Below are 9,834 nucleotides of genomic sequence, written 5' to 3' on the forward strand. Positions count from 1 at the left end.
ATGATTTTGTATACCTCTATAAGATCACCCCTCATCCTCCTGCGCTCCAAGGAATAGAGACCCAGCCTACTCAACCTCTCCCTATTGATGTCACCCATATGCCCAGAGATAGTGGGTTTGTTGGGTGGGTTATATGCCCTGGGGCTAGTGTCACTGCTGCCACCCTAACCCCAAGGGCAGGGAGACTTGGGCTGGTGATTGCTGTCACCCTGGACACACGGACAGTGTAAGCACACACGGACACACACCTGGACACGCACAGTGGCGCAGCGGTAGAGTTGCTGCCTCACAGCGCCAGAGACCCGGGTTCCATCCTGACTACGGGTGCTGTCTGTACGGAGTTTGCACGTTCTCCCCGTGACCTGCGTGGGTTTTCTCCGAGATCTTCGGTTCCTCCCACACTACAAAGACGCACATGATTGCAGGTTAATTCAGTGGATATTTTTAAGGCAGAGATAGACAGATTCTTAATTAGAGCGGGATTAGGAGACAGAGATTGGCCATGATTGAATGGCGGAGTAAACTGGATGGGTCAAATGACCTAATTCTACTCCTATGTAACAATCTGTGACGAGGCATACTAATGGGAAACGTTTCAGCAAGAGATAAGGTCAATAACTCTGTGACAATCCAAGCATATACAAACACACATGTACCTGGACACGTGTGTCAAACTGAAGCAATCGCGGACACAGTGATTACATGCATGTACACACACGGACACGAATAGCGCACAAGAACACGCAATGATTGCACACGTACCTGGACACGTGTACACCCAACGCACACACACCTCGACACACATATAGTCTAAGCTCACATGGACACGCATTAATCACACACGCACCTCACACGGAGAGACTAAGAACACAGGGACACGCACTGAACACAAAGTGTTCACATGGACATGTACACACAAAGCACACGCAAGCACGCACTGATCACACACCGGGTTCGATCCGTGCTGTCTGTACGGAGCTTGTACCTTCTCCCCATGACCGCGTATGTTTTCTCTGGGCGCTCCGGTTTCCTCCCACACTCCAAAGACATAAAGGTTTATAGGTTAATTGGCTTAGTAAACTTGTAAAATGTCCCTAGTGTGTAGGGCAGTGCTGGTGAACTGCTATTGTATGAGTGTGTGCGTATAGTATATAGTCGTTAGTGTGCAGGGATTGCTAGTCGGCCTGGAATCAGTGGGCTGTAACGTTAAGCTAAAACTAAACTAAACACACTGAGCGTGGGCAAACTCCACATAGACAGCGCCCTGGGTCTGGATTGAACCTAGGCTGTTGAAAGTTTGAGGAAGCAGCACGAACGGCTGTTACACCATGCTCTGTTCTCTTCCATAGAAGTCGTGTGCAATGTCAGTGACGTGCGTGAGTTGTTTTTTGTGATGAGGTGTGCTAATGGGAAACGTTTCAGCAAGAGATTAGGTCGAGAGTGGTTTATTGCCATATGTCCCAGATAGAACAACTTGCAGCATGGCAACACAATATGTAAACAAGTGCAGGAAGGAACTGCAGATGCTGGTTTTAAACCGAAGATAGACACAAAATGCTGGAGTCACTCAGCAGGACCGGCAGCATGTATGGAGAGAAGGAATGGGTGATGTTTCGGGTCGAGACCCTTCTTCAGGCTGGTTAGGGAAAGGGAAAGGTGAGATATAGACGGTGATGTAGAGAGATAAAGAACAATGACTGAAAGATACGCAAAGGAGTAACAATGATAAAGGAATCAGGCCGTTTGCCAGGTGGTAGGGAATTGAAGAATACAGTTGAACAGAGGGATCTGGGAATAACTGTGCATAGTTCCTTGAAGGTGGAATCTCATGTAGATAGGGTGGTAAAGAAAGCTTTTGGTATGCTAGCCTTTATAAATCAGAGCATTGAGTATAGAAGCTGGGATGTAATGTTAAAATTGTACATGGCATTGGTGAGACCAAATCTGGAGTATGGTGTACAATTTTGGTCGCCCAATTATAGGAAGGACGTCAACAAAATAGAGAGAGTACAGAGGAGATTTACTAGAATGTTGCCTGGGTTTCAACAACTAAGTTACAGAGATAGGTTGAATAAGTTAGGTCTTTATTCTCTGGAGCGCAGAAGGTTAAGGGGGACTTGATAGAGGTCTTTAAAATGATGAGAGGGATAGACAGAGTTGATGTGGACAAGCTTTTCCCTTTGAAAATAGGGAAGATTCAAACAAGAGGACATGACTTCAGAATTAAGGGACAGAGGTTTAGGGGTAACATGAGGGGGAACTTCTTTACTCAGAGAGTGGTAGCGGTGTGGAATGAACTTCCAGTGGAAGTGGTGGAGGCAGGTTCATTGGTATCATTTAAAAATAAATTGGATAGGCATATGGATGAGAAGGGAATGGAGGGTTATGGTATGAGTGCAGGCAGGTGGGACTAAGGGGAAAAAACATTTGTTCGGCACGGACTTGTAGGGCCGAGATGGCCTGTTTCCGTGCTGTAATTGTTATATGGTTATATGGTTATATGGTAAACGAGAAGCTGGTGCGACTTGGGTGGGGAAGGGATGGAGAGAGAGGGATTACCGGGATTACTTGAAGTTAGAGAAATCAATATTCATACCACTGGGCTGCAAGCTGCCCAAGCGAAATATGAATACATAAACATGGTACTCTATAAACAATATAATAAACAGAGAGAATAAAAAAGTTCAGCGTGTGTATATATACAGGTACACATACACATTGATCACACACACACTTAAATCCCTGTCCCACGGTGCGAGTTCATTCCAAGAGCTCTCCCGAGTTTTAAAAAAAATCAAACTGGTGGTAAGCACGGAGAATGAACGTAGCGGATACGTCGGAGCTCGGGGACGTCTCTTAGCGGCCCGTATCGCTAACGGCAGGCACTCGGGAAGACTCGTGAAGATTTTTCAACATGATGAAAAATGTCCACGAGAGCCCCGAGTACCGACGAGCGGCCATTACTGTAAATCTCCGAGTTCGAATCAGGGCAAACTCGGGAGAGCTCTTGGAATGAACTCGTACCGTGGGACAGGGGTTTAACACATACATACACACACAAAAACAACAAAAAACAAATGAGGCACTACCGATTACTCCCTTCACCCTGGGCCCAGTGAGAATGCCCAGCTCCTTGGGACTTTGGTTAGGCCACATTTGGAGTATTGCATGCAGTTCTGGTCGCCCCCATTACAGGAAGGTGGTGGAGGCTCTGTAGAGGCTGCAGAGAAGGCTTACCAGAATGGAGCTTGGATTAGAGGCTTTCAGTTCTAAGTGAGAGGCTGGTCAAACTCGGATTGAGTCATCACATCCTTCCTCAGATATGGTGCCCAGGAGGATGTTACTCCAGGACTGTGTGTCTTATTTTGTAAACCAGCATCTGCAGTTCCTTGCTTCTACACCCAAGGTCCTTTGGCCCTTAGTCTTCCCAAACATACAAGAACCTACAACAACTCTCCCCAACTTCTACTGATGCACCCCAGAAAGCATTTTATCGCGATGCATCCCAGCTTGGTTTGGGAACAGCTCCGCCCAAGACCGCAAGAAACTGCAGCGAATTGTGGACGCAGCCCAGACCATCACACAGACCAACCTCCCTTCCATTGACTCCATTTATACCTCACTGCTGCCTCGCATAATCAAGGACAAGTCACACCCTGGCCACTCCCCCTTCTCCCCTCTCCCATCAGGCAAATGGTACAGAAGTGTGAAAACAAACACACACCTCCAGATTCAGGGGAAGTTTCTTCCCAGCTGTTAACAGGCAACTGAACCATCCTATCACAACCAGAGAGCAGCGCTGAACTACTATCTACCTCATTGGAGACCCCCGGACAAATTTAGATCGGACTTTACTGGCTTTATCTTGTACTAAACATTATACCTTTATCATGTATCTGTACACTGCGAATGGCTCGATTGTAATCATGTATTGTCTATCCACTGGCAGGATAGCACGCAACATAAGCTTTTCACTGCACCCCGATACACGTGACTATAAACTAAACTGAACTGAAACTGAACTGACTGTGTCAACTGTAGAAAACCCAGATGGTCTTTCTCTCTCTTCCCCTCTCCCTCCCTCTCCCATTTCCCTCCCTCTCCCTCCACCCCTCTCCCCTCCCTCCCTCTCTCTCTGCCCCCCTCTCTCTCTCCCTCCCTCTCTTTCTCCCTCCCATTTCCCTCTCTCCCTCCGCCTCTCCCTTCCTCACTCTCCCTCCCTATCCCTTTCCCTCCCTCTCTCTCTCCCTCCACCTCACCCCTGTCTCCCTCCAACTCTCCCCCTCTCCATATCGCTTCCCCTTCCCTCTCTCCCCCTCTCCATCCCTCACCCCTCTCTCTCTCTCTCTCTCTCGGAGTGTGGGAGGAAACCGGAAAACCGGGAGGAAAGCCATGCGGTCACGGGAAGAACATGCACGCTCCAAAGAGACGTACAGGTTTGTAGGTTGATTAGCTTCGGTAGAGATTGTAAATTGTCCCTAGTAGGATCGTGTTAGTGTGTGGGGATCGCTGGTGGGCCGACGGGGCTGTTTCCGTGCTGTATCTCAAATAAAACTAAACTAAACTGCCCAAGAAGGCAGTTCTCAACAACATCAAGACACAGAGGATTCATCTGATGTATGTGAGGCACAAACGCATCTCTCTGACCAGGTAATGAGGGTAGAGATGGACTTCCCCGGACTCCATGGTCATTGTTTTGGGGGACTAACAAAGCTAACATCAGCCGTGACCTTCCAAAATACAGACTTCATGTTACCTGCCCCACCAGAGGGGAGAGAACACTCAACCACTGTTACACGGCAATGAAGAACGCGTAAGTTCCCCGGGCAGGTCTGGGTCTCTCTGATCATTGTCTACTTCAGTGACTCCCAACCTGGGGCCGTGGCAAATTTCAGGGGGGGCCACAGAAAAATTTTGGGATTTAGGGGCCCACAGGTTCAATGAAGGGGGCCACAGCACTACCACCCTGTTGCCTCCTAAATTTCAGTTCTAATCAATTTAAATCTATGTAGTTGAAATCTTTTTGATGTTTGTGGAATAGAATAAAAGAGAATATATGTGCAATTAATGACACTGATATTTTTATGGGGTATTGTAAGGAAACCATATAAACCGATATGAGAAGAACTTTTTTACAGCACGGAAAATCTCTGGAATCGTCGCCCCTTCTAGGGGGTCCGTGCCGAGGCAGGTACGGGATACTCTCCCCTAGTCCCATGATCATATTGAATGGCGGTGCAGGCTCAGACCATAACCCTCCATTCCCCTTCCCTATTCCATATAACTATTTCTATATTTTCTATGTTTCTAAAAGAAAAAACCTGCCTCCACCACCTTCCACAGGAAGTGGTCATTCCACACATTCCTGCCTCTGAGTAAAGAAGGCCAGTTCATATTACCCCTAAACTTCAGTCCCTTAATTTTCAAGTCATGTCCCCTTGTTTGAATCTTCCCTACTCTCAATGGGAAAAGCTTTTCCACGTCAACTCTGTCTATCCCTCTCATCATTTTAAAAACCTCTATCAAGTCCCCCCTTAACCTTCTGCGCTCCAAAGAATAAAGCCCTAACTTGTTCAACCTTTCTCTGTAACTAACTTCAAAATCCTCCAAAATGATGGAAGAACTCTGGGATGATGACCATGGACATTTTTACAACAGACTTGCTGGCTGCAAAGGAAACCCCCCCCAATCCACAAAGGAAGAACCAGTTTCAAACCTGCCTGTGGGCCTGGGCATTACACCACTGTGCGGATGGTGTGAACAGGAAAGGCTGAGACAGAGATAACGAGATTATCTTGGAAACACAAAGGAAGGAACCGAGCCTCAGCAGACGGAGGTGAACAGCCCAGCAGCAAGACAATCACCATCGTGGATGATCCATCCATCGGGACAATGGGAGCCCATCTAGGCGATGGGATAGCGATCAGGCTGAGGTATCATGGCATCAGCAAACCCATTATCATCGGAAGCCTATTGTTCATGCCAGATCGAAACTGGGAATCATCGAAAGACCCTTGTTCCCAGAGGACCACCTGGGGGTTTCAAGGGAGAAACTCGGGTATAAAAAGCAGGAGTCAAGCCAGAACTTGCTCTCATTCTGCTCTGCTGGACGGCTCGTGACCCTGCATCAATCTAGCTGTAAGTACCCCAGTGACCTGGTGAAGTTCCCAAAATAGGATAGAGGTTGAGAGAAGAAGGGGAAAGGGGGTGTACTTGCAAGTAAAATTGTGTAAAGTAAGTTTTACGACGTGCCCGATAGTTTTCCTTCCATAGTCTTAGTTTAAAGCGTAAGTTTAGTCATGTATTATGTAGTGTTGGTGAGATTCGATTACTCATTGTTTAATAAAGCCTGTAAATTTTAGACTCGCTTTGAGCCCGTCTTGGTTTCTGTTTCCTCTCATCAGCACACTCTGGTCAAGTCAACCTTTTATCATATCCCACCATAATTCCGAGGTCTAGAACCCAGGGGAATCCCTTTTGTTGTATTCTCTCTCTTGGGAACCGCTCGAGTGGAGTGGTGGCCTTTTGACCCTCTGACAAGGGAGAGAATAACTCGGGCAGTGGGGCCCGAAGTGGAGTAAAGGGAAACTAAACCCCTACAGTATTATAATATTGAAGTACTTTTTTTCTGCAAATAATGTCGGGGGTGGACGCACAGAAAAATTTAAAGGTCCCAAGGGGGTCATGAGCTAAAAAAGGTTGGGAACCACTGGGATAGTTCACCTTATTCCAACCTACAGGAAGAAACTAAAAGCTGCTAAGCCTGTGGTCTGACAATGAAAAGGTGGACAAGCGAGGGCATTGACAACCTACAGTCCTGCTTTGACTGCACGGATTGGAATGTGTTCAGGGAAGCATCCACAATGAGTATATGGTCACTGTATCATCATGGACATGAGTACCCAGACATGGTTCAACAATGACAAGCCCTGGTTTACAGCAGAACTCAGACGGCTCGGACAGGCTAAAGATGAAGTCTACAGGAACAGAGATGCAGACCTCCACAGGCAAGCCAAGTACAAGCTCAGAAGAGGAATCGGAGCAGCCTAGGAAAGGTACTCTGAGAAGTTGCGGAGTCAGCTGACCAACGACCTGAATGAGTTCTACTGCAGGTTCGCTAGACAGAAACATAACCCCGGTACCCCTTCCCCCCCTCCCCCACCCACCCCTCCCCAATCACCACTACACACCCACTTACAGCCTGACTCCAGTCTGCAAAGACTGGGCCCTAGTCCACTACCCACCCCCTCCTTGCTGTCCAACATCAGTCTGTCCACTTCTCCATCACTAACAATTGAGGAGGTGGAGAAACTGAAAAAAACGTAAATCTCCAGGATCAGACAATGTTTCCCCCTCTACCCTCAAGCTCTGGGCTGAACAACTGCCACTGGGCTACACAGCCGTTTGCAATTGGGCCCTGCAAGCCTGCACTGTCCCTGCTTGCTTCAAAGTCTCCACCATTGTCCTTAAGTGTGTGTAGATTTGTGTCAGCATGGACTCGATGGGCCGATGGGCCTGTTTCTGCTCTGTATCTCTGAACTAAACTAAATAATGATGTACGGTGCAGTCATGGAATATTGATGAAGGAGTCCATTAAAGGTAGCTTTCTCACCAGGCTCTTCAAATACAATATATGATCAGAGCAGGAAGGATATGGGGACTGACATTATCTAGAACATACCACAAACCAACTCATAGACATCAGAAGGCACGGAAATCAGTTCACAGATAAAAAACACAGTGAGAGGTAGGCTCTGTAGCGATTTAGGAATTAGATATTAACTTTCCCCATATTAACTGCGACAATATTTTTAATTTGCCGAATATTCCAGTCAAGGATTCTATTTATTTCATAAACAGAGGGGGTCATTTAAAAGGATCATCTTCTGATATGTCATTTTGAACAAACATGTAGCATATTATTTTCTCTGCGGATCGCACTATCTGCTTAGTATTTTTGTCAATTCCTGCACTACCTTCCTGAACTAATCCACCAATACAAAGTCCCCGGCTGATCGGGAGGTCCGGGCCGCTGAGGAGGAGGATGTTCACCGTCGGGGTTCGGCGTCGGCGTTCCATCAGCCCGGCGTGAGGGCCTGAACATCGGGCCACCCGGGGCGGCGACTGCGGGTGCTCGGAAAGCCCCGACCACGGATGAACACGGAGGGGAGGCTGGCTGGACTATGGTGCCATCCTCACCTTGGTGCCATTTATGTTATGTTGTGTCGTGGACTTTCTGTGTTTGTGCTTTTTTTAAAATTCAATTTCAATTTTATTTTTAATGTTTTATTATTTATTTATCATGTGTTTATTTATTTATTTATTTAATTTTGTGATTTTTTTTATTTTTATGATACTGCCTGTAAGGGAAATTCATTTCGTTGTCTCAAATTGAGACAATGACAATAAATTTGAATACAATACAATACAATACAATAAGTAGTGATTCACAATTAGAGAAAGAGGAACAAAATTGCAAACAACTGGGCTTCATAGCAACATAGAATAAAGGCGCAGGAGTAGGCCATTCGGCCCTTCAAGCCAGCACCACCATTCAATATGATCATGCCTGATCATCCACAATCAGTACCCCGTTCCTGCTTTTTCCCCCATATCCCTTGAATCGTCAGCCCTAAGAGCTAAATCTAACTCTCTCTTGAAAACATCCAGTGAATTGGCCTCCACCGCCTTCTGTGGCAGAGAATTCCGCAGATTCACAACTCTCTGGGTGACACTTTTTTCCTCATCTCAGGCCTAAATGGCCTACCCCTTATTCTTAAACTGTGACCCCTGGTTCTGGACTCCCCCAACATCGGAAACATTTTTCCTGCATCTAGCCTGTCCAATTCTTTAAGAATGTTATATGTTTCTATATGATAACCTCTCATCCTTCTAAATTCCAGTGAATACAAGCCCAGTCGACCCATTATTTCATGATATGACAGTCCTGCCATCCTGGGAATTCACCTGGTGAAGCTACGCTGCACTCCCTCAATGTCCTTTCTCAAATTAGGAGACCAAAATTGCACATGATACTCCAGGTGTGGTCTCACCAGGGCCCTGTACAACTGCAGGAGGACCAACCACCTTGTTCCTAAACTCAAATCCTCTCACTGTGAAGGCCAACATGCCATTAGCTTTCTTCACTGCCTGCTGTACCTGCATGCTCAGATTCAGATTCAGATTCAATTTTAATTCAAGGGGCTGTGACCCACTCGGCAATTTTTTCGGTGTCTGCTGACCTCACTGACTGACGAATCAAGTCACCGAAACGCCGCAGCATGATGACGTATGACGTGCGGTGTATTTTCGAGTGTCACAACGTTTTTTTTGTCCCCGCTGGATTTTGAAACGTTCAAAATCTTTTAGCGACACAGATATGACGCCGAAAAAATCGCCAGGTGGGACAGGCCCTTTACTTTCAGTGACTGATGCACAAGCACACCCAGGTCTCGTTGCACCTCCCCTTCTCCTAATCCAACACCATTCAGATAATAATCTGCCTTCCTGTTCTTGCCACCAAAGTGCATAACCTCATATTTATCCACATTAAACTGCATCTGCCCACTCACCCAACCTGCCCAAGTCACCTTGCGGCCTCATAGCATCCTCCTCGAAGCTCACACTGCCACCCAGCTTTGTGTCATCCGCAAACCCGGAGATGTTGAGGGCAAGACTCCTGTCCATGTCTGGTTCAAATGATTACCTGACCAATGTGTGGGTGTGGGATCTAGGGTGCCATTGTAAAGTGTTTTAAAAGGCAAGCATTATGGTGCAGTCTGGGCAGTGAGCAGGTGCTATAGACCTGCACAGGAAGGTAGACGCTCCCGCCCC

Source organism: Leucoraja erinacea, chromosome 37 (genome assembly GCF_028641065.1).
Source record: "Leucoraja erinacea ecotype New England chromosome 37, Leri_hhj_1, whole genome shotgun sequence".
Lineage (NCBI taxonomy): Eukaryota > Metazoa > Chordata > Chondrichthyes > Rajiformes > Rajidae > Leucoraja > Leucoraja erinaceus.